Here is a 27,130-nt window from a genome sequence, read left to right as displayed (position 1 = left end):
AACTCTGTGCAACCCCACAGACGGCAGCCCACCAGGCTCCCCTGTCCCTGGGATTCTCTAGGCAAGAGCACTGGAGTGGGTTGCTATTTCCTGCTCCAATGCATGAAAGGGAAAAGTGAAGTGAAGTCGCTCAGTGGTGTCCGACTCTTCCCGACCCCATGGACTGTATCCTACCAGGCTCCTCTGTCCATGGGATTTTCCAGGCAAGAGTACTGGAGTGGGTTGCATTTCCTTCTCCTCATCCTTTGTATAAAGAGATCAATATCATGTTTCCTCTCCAGATAGAGTCTTCTGGAAAAAATTGGCGTCCTCTGTACTCTTATTACTGATTCATAGAAGTAGAGATGTATTTTTGTATATTCTCACCAACACCGACATTTCTGTTGAATTTCATTATCTCTTTTCATACTGTGAAACCAATAGATTTTTCATTTTTTCTGCAAATGCGAAGTGTTATAACATTTTGTTATAATGTTTTATAAAATTCATTCATTCACCAACTATTCAGAGTGCTTCTAGATACCAGTTAGATGCCATGGTTAAGATAGTAAATGATAAGGAAAATGTTTTCTTAAAAACTCTAACAAAGAGATTTTTTCCAAGACACTATTATTCCAATTCCTTAAAAAAATAAATTTTATTGACTTTTTACCATTATAAAAATAATGCATGATCAACAGGGAAAAGTTGGGAAATAAAAGTGGAAGAAGCTAAAATTATTCACCCATAGTTCACCAGGATCAACTAATCAATGGTTTGATACATTTCATTCCAGTTTTATTCCTCTTAGTGGACTACTTTTATTCTAAAAAGAAATATAACAAGAAAGATACGAGGGCAAACCTGCATAAAGAAATTAATCCTGTCAAAGAAACTAACACAAGGTCTAAACAAATGTAAAGACCACAAAATTGTCAAATCACTGAAAATTAGAATACATAGTTGAGCTAATTATAACCATACAACCACTGTGCTTTGCTTTTATTTGATTATTTAATAGAATTCCTTTAAAATGCATATGGAATTGTAAGTGTTGAAAACTGAACCAAATTAAGAAGAAGAATGTAGAGGAGAGGCTTTAACCTGCCAGATATTAAAACAAATTACACAGCTATTATATACAAAGCAACATGTCCCAGGCCTGGCAATAGATAAATAGAGAAAAAAATTTTAAACAGATACTAGTATATGTGAACATTTAATTTACTAGAGTAAAGACAGTTTACTGACTATGTGATGCTTAAACAATTGGCTATCCAACTAAAAGAAAATACAGTTAGAACTGCAAACTTTATAGAAAAATAAATTCCAGATGGGAAAATAGTAAAATATTTAAAAACAGAAAAAATAGAATTTAGAATTTAAATTAGAAGAAAGTAAGAGAGGCAATCCAGATTCTGTAAAGAAAGAGAAATAAATGTGATATCATAAGATTTTTTTTAATTCTGTGGAGGAGGAAAATTCAAAAATAAAATCAAAGAACTAATTGTTGATGGGGGAAGATCTTAGTAACTAACATAATCTTCAAAATCTTTCATATTCAATAAGCTTTAAAAAATAATAAGAAAAAAAGCAGCCATATAATGGGCCAAGGATACACGTAGGTAATTGACAAATAAGGAAATCCATAGGAATCATAATAATATAAATAGATGCTCAACCTCATTAGAAGTCAAGAAAATTTAAACTAATAAGGCCTACTCCTTAGACTAGCAAAAACTAGCAAGTAGAGAAATAGGAAAGTTGGTGGAAATGTGAGGAAAATTATATTCTCAAACATTGCTAGTGGGAATGTGATTTGCTATTATATTTTTAGAAAATAATATGGGAAAACCCATTAAAATTTAAAAATATACGTATCCTTTGAACCAATAATTTTACTTCTGGGAATTAGGCCATAAAAATAAAACCAACAAGAGCTAAGAATATGTGTCTATAGATATTTCTAGTGAAAACATTTTTTATGCGTTGAACACTATTCACAACAGAATGTTCATTAATGGCAGAATACCTGAGTAAATTTTAGCAAATTCATACATCATACAGCTATAGAAAAGAATAAGGTATCTTTCTCAGACTCAGAATCTCCAAGATATATTTCAAAGTGAGAAAATCAAGACAGAGTCATACACATACACATACACACACAAATACACACTCACGCATGTACTGTGTATGTAGCCTGACCCACATTTTAAGATAAGTAGGAACCATTCCCTTGTATAACAGTGTATATTACAGTGTGTGACCATGGAGAAATGCGTAGAACACACCAAGCTGTATTCACTGGTTTCTCTGAAGGAGGGTAGGCAAAACAAAAAGAAAGGAAAAATGGAAGAAGAAAGACAAAAAATAATAGAAACTATATATGACAGAATGACAAAAGAAAGTGTAGGAAATAAAATTCTATCCATTATCTTAATAGAAATAATGAATAATAGGGTAAGTTCATGGACAAGAACCAGGGTGATGTGGCCAAATAAAATAATAATTTGATTTCTAGGTGGGATTAAGACAATTTTTGCTTGGAATTTTTAAGGAGAGTTTCTGAAATATAATATTTCAGAAGGAAATAAGAGAAATCTGGCAGTACCTTTTCAAGAACCCTAAAAGTAGCTTTGATTTTGACACTATATTTTCACTTTTAGGAATTATTTTTAAGGAGAGAAATAAAAGAGTTGTAGATAAAATGCATGTTGCAACCCCTGAGTAATTTAATAAATTCTGCAAGATGAAACATAATTTCAATTTGAAAAATCCATACTGTGCATATGTATATATACATATGTGTGCAGATTTTATATATATATGTTATACACAAATACTATACAAATATTTTAATACAAATCCAAGATACAACATAATTTTAATCAGTAAAAGATATACTTTGTGTATGTATATGTAATAAGTATGTTTTTTGCAAATGGAAATTTGTGTTATATTTTGGGGTTTTGTTAACATTATGGGGCTTCCCAGTGGCCCTGGTGGTAAAGAACCTGCTTGCCAATACAGGTAGGCATAACAGAGGCCGGTTCGATACCTGGGAAGATCCCCTGGAGGAGGGCACAGCAACCCGCTCCAGTATTACTGTCTGGAGAGTCCTGTGGACAGAGGAGTCTGGCAGGCTAACGTGCATAGGGTTGCACAGAGTCAGACGTAACTGAAACAACTTAGCACACACACATTAGCCTAGCGCCCCCTAGATTAACAACTTGTCCCACAAATAGCATCTACAGGATTTGAGGATACTACACATGCTCAAATTTCGAGGATGAATCACACACATAGCCAGTGCCCAGAGATGCTACATAGAAAGCATTCCTATGAAAACCAGCAAAGTCATTTTTTATACTACCCTTACTGAACTTCTCACTTCTCTGCCTTTTGGCAAAGATAAAATGTAGTATGGGGGCTTCCCTGGTGGCTCAGTGGTAAAGAATCCACCTGCTAATGCAGGAGCTGCAAGAGAGGTGGGTTCGATCTCCAAGGAGCCTGGTGGGCTACAGTCCATAGGGTCACAAAGAGCTGGACACGACTGGGCACTAGTGAATAACATTTATAGTTTATTTCTTCAGATTTCCAGTTAGAGCAGATACCTCTAGTTCGATCTGAGCTCTCAAAATTGGAAACACTTCCTCTGTTCTTTCTCCATTGGTTTTCCTCCTGGGTAGAAAGATTTCAGCTGAATTGTAAGGGAAAGGCACTGGTGTTAAGACAAACAAGCCTGCAGTGAAGGGAGCTAGTGAGGTCTAATGGCACAGCAAGGACAACCAATAAGCTCTGTTCTTATCCCAGAAAACCTTCCCTAACAGGCCAACAAGATAAACATCAATCCAAGACACTGACAAAGATTCCAGGCTATATCCTGTCTGTCCCCATGGTCTAGTGGGATTGAAGAAAGATTAACAGAAACATGGGTGGATTTCTTTAAAATACACCAGCCAATCTCTTCCACTCCCAAAGCAATTGGAAGAACTGTGTTCGACATATACTCATGCTGAGCAAAATTCAAGAAACTCTTGAAAATCTTTTTAGTACTCAGCGAGTAGCAAAATCCCCTTCGTGGATCCCTGCCTTGTCGTGGTAAAGGGGCTTGTGTAACTCAGTTGAAGCTATGAGCCATGCTGTGCAGGGCCACCCAAGATACACAGGTCATAGTGGAGAGTTCTGACAAAACGTGGTCCACTGGAGGAAGAAATGGCAAACCACTCCAGTATTCTTTCTGGGAGAACCCCATGAACAGTATGAAAAGGCAAAAAGATACGACACCAGAAGATGAGCCCCCCAGGCTGGAAGGTGTCCAGTATGCTACTGAGGAAGTGTGGAGGGCAACTGGTAATAGCTCCCGAACGAATGAAGTGGCTGGGCCAAAGCAGAAACAACGTTCAGTTGTGGAGTGTCTAGTGGTGAAAGCAAAGTCTGATGCTGTAAAGGAGAATATTGCCTAGGAACCTAGAATCTTATGTCCATGAATCAAGATAAATTGGACGTGGTCAAGCTGGAGATGGCAGGAATGAACATCAACATCTTAGGAATCAGTGAACGGGATCACAAAAGAGTTGGACACGACTTAACAACTGAACAACAAAGTACCAAAATATTTACACTTTCATGGGCACTAGCATCACTACTTTAAAAAAAAAAATGTTAGTCGCTCAGTCTTGTCCAACTCTTTGCGACCCCATGGACTGAGCCCACAAGGCTCTTCTGTCCATGGAATTCTCTAGGCCAGAATACTGGAGTGAGTAGCCATTCATTTCTCTGGGGGAACTTAAATAGATGCCCAAATAATGGCGACATGTTTTAATGGGAAGAAAATGCAGAAATGGATATTTCCTCAGCTGATAGTAGCTCCCAGCATCCGGCTGTCTTTGGTATCATAGAACCCAAACTTCCATATGACTAAGATTTTCACTTCTTATGAGAACATGTTGCTGTTGTATACATATAGCTTCATACTGGATAGAAAATTCTAATCCATCTTACTTGCTACTGTGTGTCAGGTCAATATGAATAGAAAACTACTATAATTAGTTGTGTGAGACTGTAATGTAGACAGGTCAAAATAAATTGAATGAACCAAATTGAATCTTTTAGACTTAACTAACCATAATCAAAATGTGTGTTTAGGGCTCTTGTTAGCACATATCCAGACAGATAAATTAATAAAAGAAGTCCCTTCTCTTTGCTCCTGGCATAAAGCCAGGAATTACAATAAACGATACTAGAGTATATTTACTGGGTTGCAATTTACTTAGAGACAAGATTAAAGCCAAAAGATGGAGTCAAAACCAGGAGAAATCATAGCAAATAGGTACCAGTAAGGATGGAAATAGAGCAGAAAAGTAATTTGACCCAAATGGAGAGTGAAGAGAGGATAAAGGTAGCTTATTTGATAGTGAAAATTAGCACATATTGTTATATCGCATTCAATTCTTGGTTATTCATGTGTGATTTACCAATTTTGGATTATCCTTCCTTTTGCCAGTTTTCATACAGGCATCTGAGTAATCTCCTGCCATCTTTAATTCATATGTGCCCAGGGGACCCCAAAATAATGTTTACCATTAACCTACTTCAAACTCACTTAGCAAAGCAAACTTGATGTGGTTTATGGACCAAAGACCCCCTTCACCTCTTTAGAAATCAAGTCTGATGACACATGTTCACTTATGAGAGAGAAGTCAGTATGGGAGCTGAACTTGGTAAATGAGGATACCAGTCAACTAATCCACGCCTATTGTCTTTTTGCTAAGTTAAATTGACCCAGATATAATCAGTCAACTCCATTAAGTGTTATTTACAGGCAGGAAAGCATACTCATGGTTGATGAAAACTAGAAAAGTCACTGCCCAAAGCCTATAAAGGCTCACCCTCAGAGCTCTTGACTTGAGTGGATAGGTTCTAAATAGTATTTAAAAAAAAAGGAAATCATAAGAATGTGTTCCAAGCAATAGGGAAACAGATATTTCACAGTGTGAATTTGAGCTCCTCATTTCAGTGGATTATAAGGTTCTTAAGGGAAGGGACTTTTGAAAATACTGCTTCTGTACTTCCTTCAGTAATGAAGCACTTTGCCTGCAAGCATCATCTGAAAATCCATGTTTATAGTGGTCAAGATCTGGAGTTAATTTTCTAAGTTCAAGTCTTGTTAATAACTGGATGATCCTCAGCAAATCACTTGATTTCTGAGTGAGCCCTCCCTAGAAAGTGGGAGTAATGATACCCATTCCTAGAGATGTTGTAATGACTAAGCAAGGTATTCTCTGTAAGGTGCAAACACTATGATGGGCAGAAAAAGGGACCAATCCATGAATAGGTAATATTACTGTCACTGTCACTATTACTATTACTTGGATGACTGACCCCAGGGATGAACAAAGAAGATCATAAAGGAAACAAGCCTTTAAAGAATTGATAATTTAAATTAGAGAGTTGGATCTTTAAGAAAAAGAGAGAAGACTTCCCTCGTGGTCCAGGGGTTAGGAATTTGCCTGCCAATGCAGGGGACACGGATTCAGTCTCTGGTCCAGGAAGACTCCACATGCAGTAGAGCATCCAAGCCTGAGCACCACAACTACTGAAGCCCATATGCCTTAGAGCCCGTGGTCGGCAACGAGAGGCCACTGCAATGAGAAGTTGGAGCGCCGCAACTAGAGAAAACCCACACACAGCAACAAAGACCCAGCACAGCCAAAAATAAAGGAAGAAAATTTTACAATTTCTGAAAATGAAAGAAATAACAGCAGCAGACAACCCCACGTGTGGGCACTACACTAACCTACTACCATATTTTATGCATTTTATTCTTTAGGCTTTAGATTCTTTCAAGACCAACATTTACTGTTCATAAAGCCAAACAACTTTGGGAGAGGGAGAAGCACTGATGCTCTGTATTGTTTACAACTAGAAAGGCAGTAAAAATTGGGGAGGAGTGATTTTGGTGTTATTGCCCAAGTGACACAAGATATACGAATTACAAAGCCCAGGTTCACGGCCTCTAGAACCTCTGTGGTTTTGTTCAGACCTCTTTCATAGATCCAACAAAGGCACAATCTTGGACTTTTTCAGGATAATCAGCTTCTGATCCAAGACCTCAAAGTGTGAAGAGAAATTCAAGACCACTCCGAAGCTGAAAAGTGTATAGAAACACAACAGTTGAGGAAAGGAATGTGTGTGTGTGTGTGTGTGTTAGTTGCTAAGTTGTGTCCAATTCTTTGCAACCCCATGGAATGTAGCTCTCCAGGCTCCTCTGTCTGTGGAGTACTCCAGGCAAGAATACTGGAGTGGGTTGCCATTCTCTTCTCCAGGGGATCTTCCTGACCCAGGGATTGAACCCAGGTCTTCTGCATCATGGGCACATTCTTTACCATCTGAGCCACCAGGGAAGCCCTGGAAAATTATGGGAGGCAGAGGAGTAATAGCCTTGAAAATTGTTTAGGAACCAAATACCCAATGGTTTGCATTAACTCTACTTTCTTCAGTCCCAGCTGAGTAGAGGATTCATTTTTCGGTTAAAAACCTTTTTATTTCTTCCTCCTCATTGTCTACCTCCTTGTTCTCCAAACTAGATGTCTGCACCAGGCTGGCAAGTAGCTATGAGCACTGTCTCGTTGGAAGTGAGAGGCTCCAGCAGTCCGTCCTGTTCTCAGTTCTCTGATTCACATGAGAGTTCCTTCATAGACTCTTAGTACAGGATTAGAACTATAGCTGTTTAGAATTCCAAAGCCAGAGGAGATTTTTCAGGGCTTCTAAATAGGCAATGAAGAGGAACTAAAAAGCCTCTTGATGAAAGTGAAAGAGGAGAGTGAAAAAATTGGCTTAAAGCTCAACATTCAGAAAACGAAGATCATGGCATCTGGTCCCATCATTTCATGGCAAATAGATGGGGAAACAGTGTCAGACTTTATTTTTTTCGGCTCCAAAATCACTGCAGATGGTGATTACAGCCATGAAATTAAAAGACGCTTACTCCTTGGAAGGAAAGTTATGACCAACCTAGATAGCATATTAAAAAGCAGAGACATTACTTTGCCAACCAAGGTCCTTCTAGTCAAGGCTATGGTTTTTTCCCGTGGTCATGTATGGATGTGAGAGTTGGACTGTGAAGAAGGCTGAGCACCGAAGAATTGATGCTTTTGAACTGTGGTGCTGGAGAAGACTCTTGAGAGTCCCTTGGACTGCAAGGAGATCCAACCAGTCCTTCCTAAAGGAGATCAGTCCTGAATATTCATGGGAAGAACTGATGCTAAAGCTGAAATTCCAATACTTTGGCCACCTCATGCAAAGAGTTGACTCACTGGAAAAGACTCTGATGCTGGGAGGGATTCGGGGCAGGAGGAGAAGGGGACAACAGAGGATGAGATGGCTGGATGGCATCACCAACTCGATGGACATGAGTTTGAGTGAACTCCGGGACTTGGTGATGGACAGGGAGGCCTGGCGTGCTGCGATTCATGGGGTCGCAGAGTCCGACACAACTGAGCAACTGAACTGAACTGAACTGAACTGAAATAGGCAATGTAATTCCCAGGTGGGGCTAGTGGTAAAGAATCTGCCTGCCAATGCAGGCAACACAGGAGACTCAGGTTTGATCCCTGGGTCGAAAGATCCCCTGGAGGAGGAAATGGCATTCCACTATTCTTGCCAGGAGAATTCTATGGACAGAGGAGCCTGGAGAGCTACAGTCCATGGGGTCGCAGAGAGTCGACACAACTGAGTGTCTGAGCAGCAGCAGCTAAACAGCCAGGCCCTTGCAGAGAGGCTCGGCAGGTTCCATGCACCCCCACTCTCGGAAGACTGGCCTGGCCAGTCCCACTGCACTTCAGAGGACAGTGGCCAAGGCTGGCATTGGTGATATTAACATTTTGGTTAGTCACGAAATAAAGTCTTCACCCAGAAACCTTTGTTTCCTATACAGCCGGCCCAATGGAAAATTTTCCTGAAATACTTCATTAAAGCAGGCCAGTTCTACAATGAAGAAGTGACCTCACTGGGTAGTATATGCCAGTTTGATCCTTAGAGAAATCAGGGTTTACTCCACTGGAATCTCTAGCTGACTTGCAGACAGACCTGGGTCCTACCCACTGCCCTCTCTTATAATTTGGGCAGGTTCCATAAAAATAAACCTTCCAGTATTACTCCATTGACTCAGACTTCCTGTGGTTTTAAACATTTTGAAGGAGAGCATGGTATTTACAGACCTAAGGAGCTTTTAATCTTTTATATCACATGCTAGGACTGGATTCGACTTCCAGAAAAACATCTATTTCTGCTTTATTGACTATGCCAAAGCCTTTGACTGTGTGGATCACCACAAACTGTGGAAAATTCTGAAAGAGATGGAAAGACCAGACCATCTGACCTTTCTCTTGAGAAATCTGTATGCAGGTCAGGAAGCAACAGTTACAACTGGACATGGAACAACAGACTTGTTCCAAATAGGGAAAGGAGTATGTCAAGGCTGGGTATTGTCACCCTGCTTATTTAACATATATGCAAAGTACATCATGAGAAATGCTGGGCTGGAGGAAGCACAAGCTGGAATCAAGATTGCTGGGAGAAATATCAATAACCTCAGATATGCAGATGACACCACCCTTATGGCAGAAAGTGAAGAAGAACTAAACAGCCTCTTGATGAAAGTGAAAGAGGAGAGTGAAAAAGCTGGCTTAAAGCTCAACATTCAGAAAACTAAGATCATGGCATCTGGTCCCATCACTTCATGGCAAATAGATGGGGAAACAGTGACAGACCTTATTTTGGAGGGCTCCAAAATCACTGCAGATGGTGACTGCAGTCATGAGATTAAAAGACGTTTACTCCTTGGAAGGAAAGTTATGACCAACCTAGACAGCATATTAAAAAGCAGAGACATTATTTTGCCAACAAAGGTCCATCTAGTCAAGGCTATGGTTTTTCTAGTAGTCATGTATGGATGTGAGAGTTGGACTATAAAGAAAGCTGAGTGCCAAAGAATTGATGCTTTTGAACTGTGGTTTTGGAGAAGACTCTTGAGAGTCCCTTGGACTGCAAGGAGATCCAACCAGTCCATCCTAAAGGAGATCAGTCCTGAATATTCATTGGAAGGACTGATGTGAAGCTGAAACTCCAATACTTTGGCCACCTGATGTGAAGAACTCACTCATTTGAAAAGACCCTGATGCTGGGAAAGATTGAAGGTGAGAGGAGAAGGGGATGACAGAGGATGAGATGGTTGGATGGCATCACCAACTCAAAGGATATGAGTTTGAGTAAACTCTGGGAGTTGGTGATTGACAGGGAGGCCTGGTGTGCTGCAGTCCATGGGGTCGCAAAGAGTCAGATTTGACTGAGCGACTGAACTGAACTGAACTGGATTCACAAACTGCTAAATAAATAGCCTTTCAGATTGGCTTCCAGGCAATGGTGACAATTTGTACTTTCACTGTAATATATGCACAGCTTTTTGAGAGATTTGCTAACTAGTTTAGAAACGTTCCATGGAAAAAATGAGGACTCGGTTGGAAAGCCAGTTAGTTTCTCTTTTAAATTTTAAATAAAAAACAATGTGATTACTTGGTGATCACAAATAAAGTGAAATGGTTACTTGTCCACTTAATATCAGCTTTGTTTCCCCTTATGAACCTGCCAATTGACACTTTGAATAACTGAATTCAGTAGAAAGGATTCTTAATGACTGAGAATATAAGAGTCATGCCTCTATTTTGAGGTAGGTAATTGAATAAATAAAGTTTATATTTGGAAGATGTTCTCCTATTTTAGGGTTAAGTTAAACACACACTGACATGGAAAAGGAAACTATGGTTACCAACGGGGAAAGGGTATAGGATAAATTAGGAGTTTCAGAGTATCATATACACACCACTATATATAAAATAGATAATCAACGAGGACCTACTGCAAAACACAGGGAACTAAACTCAAATATTTTGTAATAACCTGTAAGGGAAAAGAATCTGAAAAAGAATATATATATATATGTGCATATATATATTTCTATGTATATATTTGCATGTATAACTGATCACTTCTATACACCTGAAACAACACAAAGTCATAAATATTTTATACTTCAATAAAACATTTAAGCACACGCACATTTTGCTTCCTATTAGCACAATATACATGGCAGAAGAAAAAGGAGGTTGTGAAATTCAAATCAGGAAATGTTCTTACTTAACTAGTAGCTATGGTAGAGCTCTGAGGGGGAAAAGAATAAAATAAAAGAGCTTTAAAAAAAAAAAAGTTTGGGCTTTCTGTATGTAAAGCGGACCGCTGAGCATTGTAGATACATTGGTTAACATCCCTGATCACACATAAAGAAACTGACCACACAGTGCATACAGAGGATGCAGCTTATAGACTGTATCCTGAACCCGGTCTCAAGAAGCACATCAGTTTGTGCTGATGTTTTTCTGCTGATGAAACTGATCAGTTTCCCTGATCAGTTACTGCTCCACCCCTAGCAAAACACATTTGATAATCAAAGAAACTAAACGAAGAACCCTTCTCCAAACCGAATGGCTGAATTAGGTCTAACATATTCACAGAAGAAGACAGGAGAGAGAAAAAAGCAAACTAAAATACTCACATATGTCTCAGTGGTGATTCCAAATCCAGATTAATGTCTACATCCTTTCTCAAAAAGAGCTTCCTAAGATGTGGTGCTACAACCCTAGACAATGAGAAGTTTGTATGCTTAAGTCTCCTAGTTTGCTTGCTCATTTTGTTTTTAACAGGGAGGGAAAGGCTTGTGTGGGTGGTTTCTAGAGATTTTCATAATTAAAACTGATTTGATTATTTGCATAAGTTAAACAAGGTGGTTGAAGATCAAAGCAGTCTCACTTATCAATGAGTTTTGGTGAATCAATGTTTCACATGACTGTTCAGCTCAAAATTTCCTGATCATTTTTGTTGTTCAGTTGCTCAGTCGTGTCTGACTCTTTGAGACCCCAAGGACTGCAGTGCAGCATGCCAGGCTTCCCTGTCCATCACCAACTCCTAGAGCTTGCTCAAACGTCAGTTGTGCCATCCAACCATCTCTTGTCCTCTGTCATCCCCTTCTCCTCCTGCCTTCAATCTTTCCCAGCATCAGGTTCTTTCCAGTGAGTTGGCTCTTCACATCAGGTGGCCAAAATGTTGGAGCTTCAGCTTCAGTGAATATTCAGGGGTGGTTCTTTTAGGATTGACTGGTTTAATCTCCTTGCTGTTCAAGGGGCTGTCAAGAGTCTTCTCCAACACCACAGTTCGAAAGTATCAATTCTTCGGTGCTCAGCCTTCTTTATGGTCCAGCTCTCACATCTGCCCATGACTCCCTGATCATATTCTTTTACAAAGCTAAGGAAGGCATAAGATATTTGCCATGCATGCCATTAGCAAGCAATCACGTGAAGTTCATAGACCACCACCCACCCTACCAACTCAGGTCCATAAGATGAGTTTTGTTTTTGTAGATCAATTTTGCTATTAGAGCAAAAAGTGCTGGCGCTCAGCATCTCCAAACATGAGTTCAGAACCAGACTTGAACCTGCTGTGGCTGTTTTGTATGGGTTTATCACAGAGATTCCGACATTGCTCTATGACAATAAAAGCAGTCACTACAGAGTAAGTGAGAAATTTAACAATGCCACTTAATACACATTTTCATATTATTTACAAAACAACTTTCTTAATCCTTACTTCATGCAAAATTCTTCTTGAATTTTTACTTTATATAAGGTATTCCAATGGTCTCCCTAGCAGTACTTCAAGAATATTCCATGGGCAATTTTCACTGTGAATTTCAAACATCAGCCTGAGCTATTGAAAAAAGGCCCTGGGTTATTTTTTGGGTTTGTTTTTTTTTTTTCAAAATGCTGTATACAATGGCTTTCAAAGTACAAGACATGATACAGTGAAAAAATATTAACTTCTTAACTGTTTTTCTCTCTGTAATACTAGCCTGACTGTGTTTTTTCTTAATTCTAAGCAGCAGGGAATCTAATTTATGAACTTTTTCTCAATAAAAAAACAACAAATGGAAAGTTTAATGCTGAATTAAGGAGTTTTCAAGATTAACAGGTACACAATGACAGATTTATAGGGGTCAAGGAATGACAACTATATTTTAGGTCTAGGAAGCATCTGCTCAGAGTAAGTAGTTTATGGTTTCCATTTCAAATAGAAGAAAAAAATGACACTGATCTAAGACTTTGGTAGTTTTATTTTTTGTCTTTTAACCAAAGATAATGCAAACCCTATTCCAGTGGGTTTGTACAATTCCTTGATAAATTCTATGAACATCAAGGAGATACAGAAATTACCACATAAGGAAATGATAAAGGTAAGAGAGAATCAAAAGTTTTCAATGGAAAATCCGTAAGCCTATGCTGTAGGTAGAAAAGGTTAATTAAATATAATGTTCAATTAATCTAAAATTTGTTCTCCATGTAAGACAATATGAGTGCATGGGCTTCCTCAGTCACCTCGACATACTAATCTAAAATAGTAAAATCCCTGGAAATACTCGGAAATTGACATGTCAGAGATAGTAATACAGATACAGAGAAATTTTGCACAAATATACAACAACCTTGGTAATGAATTCATCTTCTTTTTAACTCTAGTCTTTATACTCATTCTAGATAATTACACGAAGCCAGGAATTGGCTGTTCCCCAGTGACTTTGGACCGTGGACACTGACCAAACTGCTTGACATTTGACCCCTTCCCTTCTATTTCCAGTCCACATTTTCCCTCCACGGTGACTTTCTGGTTATGCATTATCTGGTTTTGGCCGTCTTTACTGCCCACTTCAGATAATTGCTCAACTCTCAACTTGGCTTCTTGCTGGGTAGGCTTGACCTAAGAGAATGGATGAAGAAAGAGCCAGCATTTTCCTTTGATCTCACAGAGCTCAGGATTCCATTATATAATCTACCATAAATCCCAGCAACAGAGATTGACATCAACTTCCAACCTTGCCATAATATGACACTCCTCATTGATTCATTATAAATCCTGACATTTCTTAATTAACATGAACTCAGTACTTCAGTTCATCAGTGATAAGACTTTTTTTTAAGTTGCCTTCTCAATATTTTTAAGGGTTTCCTTGATTAATTTTTCTCTTCTGCAATCTAAGCCTTAAATGCCAAATGTTCTAACTGGCTATCTGCCTCTAAGGTTTAAGCTCACAGATGTTTCCTTGTGGCCACAGCAAATACCACTCCTCTGAGAATAAGTCTGATAAACAAAATTGGCAATAAATTTAGAACTGAAGAGCTGGATAAGAAATTTAAGGACAGCCCTTGTTAATTACACTTTCGTAAATCTACAAACTTGTCTAGAGTACTCAATTCTCAAATATCAGTGTTGGTGAATTCTAGAAATCCCATCAACAAATTGGAGCCTTAAGCAATCCAAAAACTTGCTTCGGCTTAACAGTATAAATCCCTTCCCCTACTGAACTTTTTACCATGGCTGTTAACAAGTAGAAAACTGGCGCTCTTCAGTTTCACTTCTCTTCCAAGTGCTGAGGGAGGAGTCAAATGGACAGACTCCAGATGGTGAGAAGAAAGTGAAGCAAGGGCCCTGTGTAGTCTGAACATAGATAATTTGTGAGCTGCTCTGAATGATTAATACTCAACTCTATTAATATTGCTTATGCAACATGAATGCCATAGTAAGCAGGAGACCTTTGCTTTCTGCTTTCTCATTTCCTAGAAAACAACATTCTTCTATGAAACCTTTCCCTCACAAACTAGATTTGGAAATACCTCTTGGCTTGATTTGTGAAGCCTAAATAATCTGGAGGGGTAGACCCACAGACCAAAGTGAGCAATGTTCCTCATGCTGAATGTTATGATGTCACCCTGTCCCTGTACTTTTATGCTTAAAATAAAATGCCCCAACATTGCCCACCAGAGAGCATCCTCAGGAGTGGAGTATTATCACTTGAGATTTATTGTAACTGAAATTAATTTATTTAGTGTGCTTGGCCTTCCCCCCCAACTCCCAACCCCCAATAAGTCTTTGCCTTTTCTTTTTTTTTCCATTGGTATCCTTGCCTTTTATTTCTCCTTGCTGCTGCTGCTGCTAAGTCGCTTCAGTCCTGTCCAACTCTGTGTGACCCCATAGACGGCAGCCCACCAGGCTCCACCGTCCCTGGGATTCTCCAGGCAAGAACACTGGAGTGGGTTGCCATTTCCTTCTCCAATGCATGAAAATGAAAAGTGAAAGTGAAGCTGCTCAGTCGTATCTGACTCAGAACAGCACACTCTGACTCCTTCCCTTTATCCTCAAATCACAGGATCCATAAGCACAAAGCATGTCAGGCAGCTGCAAGAAATATCAGTCTTCTTTGTCTGATGAGAGGCCTAAGTCAATAGAATGATGACATGTCTTTTAATCCCAGTGTAGATGTCCATGGGTTTGATTGTGCTTTTATTTATATAAGTATCTCAATTCACTGTTCTAAGTGGAGATTGCTGAGGGCAAGAGTGATAGAATCATAAAGTGGTATAGCAACAGGGTGCACAGGGCACCCCTCATCCAATGCCTTCGTTTAATTGATGAGGGAAATGGAACCTCAAAATTGGAACTTGTTCAAACAAAGCAGGAGGCATAACACTTTCTGGTTTCAAAAAATATATTATCAAGCTACAGCAATCAAAACAGTATTGTACTGGTATAAAGACAGATATATGGACCAACAGAATAGGAGAGTTCTAAATAAATTTACATTTACATAGTTCAACAAGGTGGCGAGAGTACACAATGATGTACTGTATTGTGTTTTGTCTCTTCAATAAATGGTATTGGGAAAATTGGATTCTACTCGAAAAACAGTGACACTGAATACTAACTTACACAGTATACAAAAATCAACTCAAAATGGATTGAAGACTTAAACGTAAGACTCAAAACTGTAAAACTCCTAGAAGAAAAGGGGGAAAGCTTCATGACATTGATCTTGCCAATGATTTAACACATATGACACCAAGAGCACAGGCAACAAAAAGCAAAATAAACAAGTGGAACCACATCAAACTAAAAAGCATCTGCACAGAAAATATTCAACAAAGTGAAAAGACAACCTACAGAATGAAAGAAAATATTTGCAAGCCATATAGCTGAAAAGAGTTAGTTTACAAAATATGTAGGCAACTCATACAACTTAGTATCAGAAATACAAATAATCCAATTTTCAAAGGGCTAAGAACTTGAATAAATGTTTCTCCAAAGATAAATATATGGCCAATGGATACATGAAACAGTGCTCATCATCACTAATCAACAGAGAAATGCAAATCAAAACCACAATGAAATATCATTTACACCGTCAGAATGGCTATTATTATAAAGACAAGTACTGGTGAGAATGTGGAGAAGTTGGAACGCTTGCATACTGTTGGTAGGAACGCAAAACAGGTTCAACTGCTATGGAAAAACAGTAGGAAGTTCTTCAAATTTAAAAATAAAACTACCAGATGACCCAGCCTGGGTGTACATCCAAAAGAATTGAAATCAAGATCTGGAAGAGATATTAGCACTCCCATGTTCATTGCAACACTATTCAAAGTAGTTTGTTCAGTGTGAAGACAACCTGAATGTGTATCCAGAGATAAACTGATTAAGCAAATGTGGTATATATGCATATGGAATACTATTCAGTCTTAAAAAGAGTAAATTTTTTAGTATGTGACAATATGGATGGACCAGAAGGACATTATGCTATAGGAAATAAGCCAGTCACAGAAACATAAGTACTGCATGATTCCAATTATATGAGATATCTTAAATAGTCAAATTAATAAAATTAAAGACGGGCATGGTGGTTACCAGAGGCTTGAGAGAGGAGGAAATGGGTTATTAATCAATAGACATAAAGTTTCAATTAAATAAGCTCTATTATTTTTTTATCTTTATAAATATAAATTTTATTTGAAAGTGGTCTTAGAAAAGTCTATCAAAATTTCTTAACTTTCAATGAACAGTTGGTAAATACTTAATGGTTTACTTTTTTTATATATCATTAAGATATTTTATCTATTTTTTTTAATTTATTTATTTTAATTGGAGGCTAATTACTTCATAATATTGTATTGGTTTTGCCATACATTGACATGAATCTGCCCCGGGTGTACATGTGTTCCCCATCTTGAACCCCCCTCCCACCTCCCTCCGCATTCCATTCCTCTGGGTCATCCCAGTGCACCAGCCCCGAGCATTCTGTATCATGCATCAAACCTGGACTGGCGATTCATTTCACATATGATAATATACATGTTTCAATGCCATTCTCCCAAATCATCCCACCCTCGCCCTCTCCCACAGGGTCCAAAAGACTGTTCTATACATCTGTGTCTCTTTTGCTGTCTCACATACAGGGTTATCGTTACCATCTTTCTAAATTCCATATGTATGCGTTAATATCCTGTATTGGTGTTTTTCTTTCTGGCTTACTTCACTCTGTATAATAGGCTCCAGTTTCATCTACCTCATTAGAACTGATTCAAATGTATTCTTTTTAATGGCTGAGTAATACTCCATTGTGTATATGTACCACAGCTTTCTTATCCATTCATCTGCAGATGGATATCTAGGTTGCTTCCATGTCCTGGCTATTATAAACAGTGCTGCGATGAACATTGGAGTACATGTGTCTCTTAAATAAGCTCTAGAGATCTATTGGCTGACTTTATTTATCTGGGCTCCAAAATCACTGCAGATGGTGACTGCAGCCATGAAATTTAAAGACACTTTACTCCTTGGGAGGAAAGTTATGACCAACCTAGACAGCAAATTAAAAAGCAGAGACATTACTTTGCTGACAAAGGTCCGTCTAGTCAAGGCTACGGTTTTTCCAGTGGTCATGTATGGGTGTGAGAATTGGACTATAAAGAAAGCTGAGCACCAAAGAATTGATACTTTTGAACTGTGGTGTTGGAGAAGACTCTTGAGAGTTCCTTGGACTGCAAGGAGATCCAACCGGTCCATCCCAATCCTGGGTGTTCATTGGAAGGACTGATGTTGAAGCTGAAACTCCAATACTTTGGCTACCTGATGTGAAGAGCTGACTCATTGGAAAAGACCCTGATGCTGGGAAAGATTGAGGGCAGGAGGAGAAGGGGACGACAGAGGATGAGATGGTTGGATGGCATCACCGACTCAATGGACATGGGTTTGGGTGGACTCCGGGAGTTGGTGATGGACAGGAAGGCCTGGCGTGCTGTGATTCATGGGGTCGCAAGAGACACGACTGAGCTACTGAACTGAACTGAACTGAGGGATCTATTGAACAACATCTATAGTTAACAACAATGTTTTTTAATTAATTTTTTAACTTTTTGTTTTGTATTGGGGTATAGCCAATTAACCATGCTGTGATGGTTCCAGGTGAACAGTGAAGGGATTCAGCCATATGTATGGATACATGTGTATGTATGGCTAATCAATTTCTTTTGGAGTAGAGTTGCTTTACAACATTGTGTTAGTTTCTACTGTCAGCAAAGTAAATCAGCCATATATATACATACACCCCTCCCTTTTGGACTTCCTTCCATTCGTTAAAATATAGAGCTCATTTTAAGGGTTCTTACCACAATAAAATATTTTTTAAAAGACTATTCAGCACCTAGTACAAAGTACCTATTTAATAACTACAAACAAATTAAAACAACCTTAATATAATCTAACAGAAATATGAACTCTTCTAAATCTACATTTTGTTTAAATAAAATAATTTTACTAGAAAATATTCCAAGTTAATAGCATTTTACACATATATGAGTAACACATATATATAACTTTTCAAGTTCTGTCACTTAATCTTCATTGTATCACTAGGAACATCTTTAATCAGTGTTTGGTAGTTATTATGCCTATTTTACAGTTGGGAAAACAGAGCCCTGAGCATGCAAGTTGTTTGCTGAGATTATTCAGCACATCAGTGGCAGAGTTATATCTTCTGAATCCTAACCTACTTCTTTTTCTGCTAGTCATTTTGGGAACAAAAATATTCTTTACAACCATAAACAATCAAGATTTTTTAAATTGTATCACACCTCTCTTAAACTGGTGCTTCCCTGGTAAAGAAACCACCTACAATGCAGGAGACACCGGTTCAATTCCTGGGTTGGGAGGATCCCCTGGAGAAGGGATAGGCTACCCACTCCAATATTCTTGGGCTTCCCTTGTGGCTCAACTGGTAAAGAATCTGCCTGCAATGCAGGAGACCTGGATTCGATCCCTGGGTTGGGAAGATACCCTGAAGAAGGGAAAGGCTACCCACTCCAGTGTTCTGGCCTAGAGAATTCCATGGGCCATACAGTCCATGGAATCACAAAGAGTCAGGCACGACTGAGTGACTCTAACTTTCACTTTTCACTTTCTCTTGAACTGGCAACCCACTCCAGTACTCTTGCCTGGAAAATCCCATGGGCGGAGGAGCCTGGTGGGCTGCAGTCCGTGGGGTTGCTAAGAGTCAGACACGACTGAGTGACTTCACTTTCACTTTTCACTTTCATGCATTGGAGAAGGAAATGGCAACCCACTCCAGTGTTCTTGGAGAATCCCAAAGACGGGGGAGACTGGTGGGCTACCATCTATGGGGTCGCACAGAGTCGGATGTGACTGAAGTGACTTAGCAGCAGCAGTGCTCTTGAACTAGTTTAATCACCTCCAAAGTGACAAGCTCAGTCTTCATCTGAGAATTACAATTTACACAGCATTTTCCTAAGGTTAAGTTTTCATTTCATTCCAACCCTACTCTAGAGTGTCTACACCATCAGTCCAGAAGTCTGACAATTACCTCTCAATTACAAAATAATCTCACACCACTCCCCTGCACCCTTCTCACCCATGTTCCCACAAGCTGGCTAATGAGTCCTCAAATCCTTTATCCCCATGCCTTTACTTATGCTCCTGTCTTTCCTTAAATCTTCCTGTGTAAACATTACCCATCCATTAAGGCCATGGGCAAATGTTACTTCCTATGTGAAACCATCCCTAACCATCTCCTCCCTCTCCACCCCTCCTTCCCACCACCCCTCCCCCAGAAATAGATTCCCTTCTTTGCTCCCACACCACATGTTGACTTTCCATGAAGCACTCATCACATTCTCCTTTGCCATATTATAACATGTGACATGATGGTCATTGTGTAATAATCATATATATGGCCTTAGTGACCGTAACTGATAGTGAATGTCCTAGGATCGAGGAAAAGGTCAGGCTCTATCACACACAATTATGTCCCCAACACCCAATGCAGGGCTTCCCAAGTGACTCAGTGGTAAAGAATCTGCTTGCCAATGCAGAAGATGCAGGTTGGATCCCTGGACTGGGAAGATCCCCCAGAGAAGGAAATGGCAACCCACTCTGGTATTCTTGCCTGGAGAATCCCCCTGGACAGAGAAGCCTGGCAGGCCACCATCCACAGGGTAGCAAAGAGTTGGACACGATTGAGTGACTAAACAACAACAACACCCAGTGCATCCCAGTACCCCCTTGGTGCTAGAGTGAGGCGGGCACAAAGCCCGTCATTGCACTTGAGACACTTTCAGTCTGGTTGGGAGCAGAGACTCTGGACAGACGTTAATAAACCACAGCAGGGCCTTTGTAAATATTACTCATTCTTTAAATAAAATCAGGAAAAAAAAAACTGAACAGCATGTGTCAAATTGAACTATATTGGATTCTAAGTAATCTCTAAATATCCTTTAGTAAAATTTGATGCAGGGAAGCCTGGGGGCAGGGCAGGGGTAGAGGCTTTGGGGAAGGGCTTTGTGTTTCTTGCTAAAAAGGTACAGAGGCAGCAGTGAATGTCCTTTTGTCTTGAGTGGCACCAGTTTCACTTGGTGACTGTAGAAACAAAAATAAGCAAAAAAACAAAAATGATGTAAGAAGAATTTTCAGAATTTCAAAGAAATCTATATTTGTCACATAGTTTTAAGGTGAAATATAGTCAAATGGATTATCATGTATGATGTGATCATCTCTGTTACAGTACATGGTTTTAAGGAAAGGAATGCTGACAGATGATTGGCTATAGTAAGTGTATGTTAGTCGTTCAGTCGTGTCCGACTCCTTGCAACCCCATGGACTGTAGCCCACCAAACTCCCCTGTCCATGGGATTCTCCAGGCAAGAATACTGGAGTGGGTAGCCATTCCCTTCTCCAGGGGATCTTTCCGACCCAGGGATCAAACCCAGGTCTCCTGCACTGCAGGCAGATTCTTTACCATCTCAGCCACCAGGGAAGCCCCAAAAGTAGTAAAGAGAGTATAAAAGACAGCTTTCTGTGAGATAAACTCAAAATTTCTTGTGGATTTCTTTGTGCCTTTTTTGAACTTCTGAAAAGAAATACCCCACTGAGACTATTTCTATGAACAGCAGAGGGAAGGAAGAAGGGTCTCAGAAATGTAGTTCATCCATTTGGAAAAAGGCTTTCAGGTCTTCTGAACCAATCTAGGGGAAATAAGCATGTTTAGAGAGCTCAGCTGCTGGTTATTTGATCAGAGAACAGTTTGATGGGATCCAAGGAAAAAGAAATGCCAAAACCCCAGGGGCAACCTACTGTCCCAGCAAAGGGCAGGGACCCAGACCAGGGGCCGTGATGCATAGACTTGTCCATTTCCCTAGGTTGTCCTTTTGTCGGGGCCTGTCTCTTCCCCCTCATAACTGTCAGTTCCCACCCGGGGCTGTGTGTTGTCTTCAGGGTAGTGAGAAAACGAAGCTGGAAGACTGTGCCTCTCCGTCTGCATTCATTCTTAGCAGGAAACCTCAAAGAACTGAGAGTTGCTATGACTATAAATAGAAGAGAGAAGCCAGTCGAAGCTCCTGATGGCCGGGGTTGGTAAAATGAAGCACCAGGTGTGCAGCTGAACCAGTGTTTGTGGTTTTTTACAACAGAACTGCAAAGGCAGCTCCTGGCCACTTGTCTTCTCAGACACATCAGAGAGCATCCCAAGGACTACGGAGATGCCCCAGGGACAAGATTACAGAGAGGGAACAGACTGACTCCCAGCCTGTCTGCCTCTATCCCACCAAAGCCCCACCCCTCTGCCTGCCCTACTTACAACCTTTCCCACCTGCCCCGGGGCGGTGGGGGTGGGGTGGTGGTGAGGGGGTGCCCCAAGCCTCTCCGCCCACACTTCCACCACTGCACAACACTCTCAGGTCTTTAGAGCACAAATGAACACACCTTTCATCCCCATTTCATAGCATCACACCAGGGCCACTCTCACTCACGTGGTGACATGTAACTAAATCATTATTTATACATTCTGAATCCAACACTTATGTCTCAAAAAGCTGAACTTTTTACAAAGTTCTTTTGCTTACATTATTCAATGTAATCCCCATGAATAGCCGTAAAGCTTCTATGAGTCAGATATCATTATTCCCAGTTTACAGATGAAGATACTGAGACCCTGAGGGTGTATGCTCTTATCTCTTATCAGCCTAGAGGCTCAGCTTGCTTCTCCAAGGCAGGGATCAATTCAGTTCAGTTCAGTCACTCAGTCATGTCTGACTCTTTGTGACCCCATGGACTGTAGCACTCCAGGCCTCCCTGTCCATCACTAACTTTCAGAGTTTACTCAGACTCATGTCCATTGAGTTGGTAATGCCATCCAACCATCTCATCCTCTGTCATCCCCTTCTCCTCCTGCCCTCAATCTTTCCCAGCATCAGGGTCTTTTCAAATGAGTCAGCTCTTCGCATCAGGTGGCCAAAGTATTGGAGTTTCAGCTTCAACATCAGTCCTTCCAATGAACATTCAGGACTGATTGCCTTTAGGATAGACTGGTTAGATCTCCTAGGCAAGGATCATATGGATCCAAAACTTTAGAGATGAATGTCCTATCAAGGAATGGCTGGAAGCGTGGGCTTGGGAAACAGAGAAGCCTATCTTCAAGACTTAGAACTGTCCTTTGTAAAGACACCTCACATTGTGCGTGTGACCTAAGTTTGCAAAGCCTTGGTGTACTCATTTGTAAAACTGGAACCATACTGTTGTTTACCATGTGGGGTGGTTGTAAGGATTAAATGTGATCACGCTTATAAAAAGCATGGTACAAAATCACAGCTCCCTAAAAGGGAAATGCTAATATGATTGCTGTTCCTACCACCTCGTAGGCACTAAATGTTTGTTATAGAGCCAGAGGGTAAAATCACCCCAGGTCTCTGGCATCATGTTGAATGAGAAATCAGGGTACAACTGTACACATGTACAGACTCAGGCTTGGCCCAACCACCAAACCGAACACTTCTCCTGACAGCAAAAAGAATGGGAAGCATTTGTACCAATTTCATTCATACTTGTCTCAGCAAGAATTTGCCCATTTTCTTTGCCCATTCTCTTATCACAAATGGATGTAACTACCCTTAGGGTCACAAAGGAGAAGTCATAATGGAGGGGAGGATGTTAGGGATTTCTGCACCTTCTCTTCCAATACTTCATGTTCATTACAGACACAGCAGCATTGCAGCCACGGCAGGCTCAGCTGACAGCTTTTGTTCTTTTTTTTTTCAGGTCAAGTTCCCTGTTTGGTCCAATGGATGCAAACTCCTAGTGGCTGTGATACCGACCATGAGGTCTAGTCATTTATTCCAACAACATTTATTATCAGGCAGTGTAACTAGGCTTAGAATAAAAATGACTTCATCCTATGGAGTTTCTAACATGTGAAGACCACAAAGGGTTTGAGTGGTTTAATCTCATTTATTCCACACAATTAAATCCAGGGGCCACTCCTATTATCCCTACTTTGCAGATGAGGAATTTGAGGCCAGAGGTTAAATCACACTAAAATGTGATGGGTGTGCTGGCTTGGACTCAGCCATCTCCTGTGGGTTTGAATCAAAGCTACCGAATATCTGAACCTTCACCAGAGAAGTCTGATAGGGAAGACCTGAGCAGAAGCAGATGCTTTCCGGCAACATATTTTTAGTGGCAAATGGATAATGCAAGGATCTTCCTAGGTGGCGCTAGTGGTAAAGAATTCGCCTGCCAATGCAGGAGATATAAGAGATTCGGGTTCAATCCCTGGGCCAGGAAGATCCCCTGAGGAAAGGCATGGCAACTCACTCAAATATTCCTAACTGGAGAATCCCATGGACAGAGGAGCCTGGTGGGCCACGGTCCTTAGAGTCTCACAGAGCCGGACACAACTGAAGCGACTTAGCATGCAGGCAGGGATAATGCAAGCCTCTGCATCCTGACTCTTTGAGAGTGAGGAAGAAAAAAAAATTTACACTCCTTAGAAAGAATCATAAACTCACTGATGTGCAAGGTTTTTTCAGGGTCCAGTGGGAATGATCCAAGTGGAAGTCAACTGAATTGGTGCCTAGAAGGCAAGATCACCTTCCTCACCATCACCTTCATCAAAAACCACCTGCTAAGACTTCCCTATGGCTCAAACAGTAAAGAATCTTCCTGCAGTGCAGAAGACCAGGGTTCAGTCCCTGCCTTGGGAAGATCCTCTGGAGAAGGGTATGGCAGTCCACTCCGCTATTCTTGCCTGTAGAATCCCATGGACAGAGGAGCCTGGCGGGCTACAGTCCATGGGGTCACGAAGAGTCGGACACGACTGAGCAACTAACACATACAAGTACCTCCCTCTAAAACTAGCACTTTGTTACACTCTGTGCAGGGAACTCCACAGGGGGATTAAGGACAGAGACACAGCCATGATGGACATGAATGGGCAGGACCATTTCTCAACCACTCTGGGAGAAACTTATGCTATGAATATTTTACAACCAGTATGGATGATCCACTCAGAGCTGGGTCGCTCTCATTCCTGCCTACTAATCTTTGTAGCCAACCTGCAATCGTGAACCAGTGCTGTTCTCTGTTTTGGGCAAACTAAAGCCAAAGCACCAGGCCCTGAGGCTCAGCGGTTGTCCTGATCGACTGGACTAAATGAATATGGACAAATACTGCGAGAAGCCACAAAAAACCACATGAAAATGTTTAGCAGACCTGCAGTGCAAACATTTACATTGTACAGAGGTTGAGAGTGGGTGTTAGCAGAAAGGAAGAGAGTCAATATCTCTAAATCCTAAACTGAATGAAAGGTACAGAGTTAATTGAAATGAAAGATAGTTGTTTGACTTCGTTCTTGCTGCAAGTTTGAGAACATAAGCTTTAATCCCTTTCCTTGACTGTCATTGCCATAAAACAAAACAAATATCTCCAAGAGTCTCAGAAAAAATATCCTGCTAGGAAATATGGCACTTACATTCATATTCAAAATTTTTGCTTTTTTTCCCCTCCATGTTGTTGTCTCGAATAATTATGTTACTTTTCTTCCTAATTTCTTTGAAACCTAATACCCTGTACAGTGTCATATCTAACCACTGGAATAGTATAGTCACATGCATTAAAACCTAGTGGGCAATCTTCATAGGATATAAACAAAATTGGAGCAAACATTTGCTTTGGAGAAATAAGAAAGGATTATATAGAGCAGAAACAGGTTCTGAAGCCTACATCTCATAAGTATTCATCTACTTTCATTTCTTTTGCCTCTCAGTGTATTTTAAGATAAAATTCAAACACTGTAATCTCATATTCATAAGTTCACTTTCAACATTAATAAATATACCATATGTACATCATAAATGTGAGATAAATATATATATATATGTATGTACGTGTGTGTGTATATATATAATATTCAAAACCAGGTGAGTTTCCCAGCAATCTTGTGCATGGAGTTACTTTGCAAGTCAGTTATATCTGGCCCAGAAAGCCAATAAAAATCTGGCATCTTTGAACAGAAATCAGTGCCATGATCCCAAGTCCTGATAAAGCTCAATCCTTACATTAAGATTTTTTTAAAAAATCATGTTGGCTACCACGGGCATGTCTGGGAGAGCGAAGACTGGTTACCCTCTTAATACAGCACAGAACTTAGAACATAACGTGCATTTTCTGAAACATGTGGCATGCCTCTAACCAAAATGAAAGTATGCTGCCCTGTCTTTTGTGACTGCCACATCATTATTTAAGTAGCACTCTGTTTGTGGTGTGGGGAGACACTTAGGTACACACCAACCCACTGTAAAAAGTGCCCAGGAGTTTTTTTCCACAGGGGAGCAAACTGAGGCAGAAAGACCCAAGAGAACTTGCCCTGAAATCACAGGGAAATTTAAAGACAGGGTGGCTGACTTTTGGATTGCTAGATGGCGTAGCTTTTCAGAAAACTTGACTGCCTTCAGGAAACAAGTAATGGCTTATTCAGATTGCTTAGTTTCAACTCACAGAAGTTACGGTACCCAAAGATTACGAAAACAGGTAGCGTGTTCGTGCTAGCCCGTGATCAGTCCAATTAATAATTTTTGAAATTCTGCCACATTTCGATAATCCAGAACCTCCTAGCTAGAGCTGGATCAAATAAACAGGCGTTATCTGGAGCAAGCAGACAGCCTGTCAGTGCAGTGCTAAGAAAAGGGTAGTCGGGTTGCCCTCTGACTCAGCTGAATATTATTTGAAAAGTGAATTTTCACTGTACCAAGTTTAGACTTAACATTTTAATGTCATACTAATACTTGCCAGCAACTTTGCAAAATATCCCTGGAGCATTAAGAGAAAAATGAACATCTTTTCACAGGAGAGGGAAGCTGTAAAGTTACATCACGTTTGTAAATAGTAGCACATATAACAAAAAGGAAAAAAAGTATATATATATATATATACATCTATACTGAGAAGAAGCAATAGGAGTACCTGCTTGAGGTGAAGAATGTCCCTGAAAGACTGTCTTCTTATGCTACAGAAGGGCAAGGGAAAGGAACATTAACCTTTCGAGTCCGTTAAGGAACTTCTGAGCATGGAGCCTTTATTTTCAGTTTTGGTGAAATCCGTTCTGAGGCAGTAGACAAGAGGCTGTTATGACCATGAAATTAGGAAATGCAGAAACTCAAAACTGAAGAACTAGCACCACCATTTGACTAGGAGTGGAAAAGTCTTCTGTACAAAATAGAGGAGGGGGTGGCCTTTCTCCACACGAGGCCTGATTCTCACTGTCCTAGCACTTGGGTCAAGACAGACATTTCACAAGGGTACAAGTCATCTGTTAATCTGCTTGAAACCTTTTTTTGTGTGTGAATACCAGCTCACTTTCTCTTCACTACTA

At 40.2% G+C, this 27,130-nt stretch overlaps 1 protein-coding gene across 2 annotated transcripts in view; it reads right to left on the bottom strand.

Moving 5' to 3' along the window:
• Window positions 1-26,858, bottom strand: part of ESR1 (estrogen receptor 1) — a 404,881-nt gene extending 378,023 nt beyond the window's left edge. The window contains exon 1 of one of the 2 annotated variants that reach the window (XM_055433434.2): window positions 26,722-26,858. The gene's annotated coding sequence lies outside the window, so the exon portion shown is untranslated. The remainder of the gene's footprint in view (window positions 1-26,721) is intronic. The other variant, XM_055433435.2, reaches the window with a different exon arrangement.
• Window positions 26,859-27,130: the final 272 nt, after the last annotated feature.

The sequence above is a fragment of the Moschus berezovskii genome, chromosome 10 (assembly GCF_049115385.1).
Source record: "Moschus berezovskii isolate FMDL1 chromosome 10, NW_MosBer_1.0, whole genome shotgun sequence".
NCBI lineage: Eukaryota > Metazoa > Chordata > Mammalia > Artiodactyla > Moschidae > Moschus > Moschus berezovskii.
Note: the sequence above shows the minus strand (reverse complement) of the source record. Positions and strands in the feature narration are given on the sequence as shown.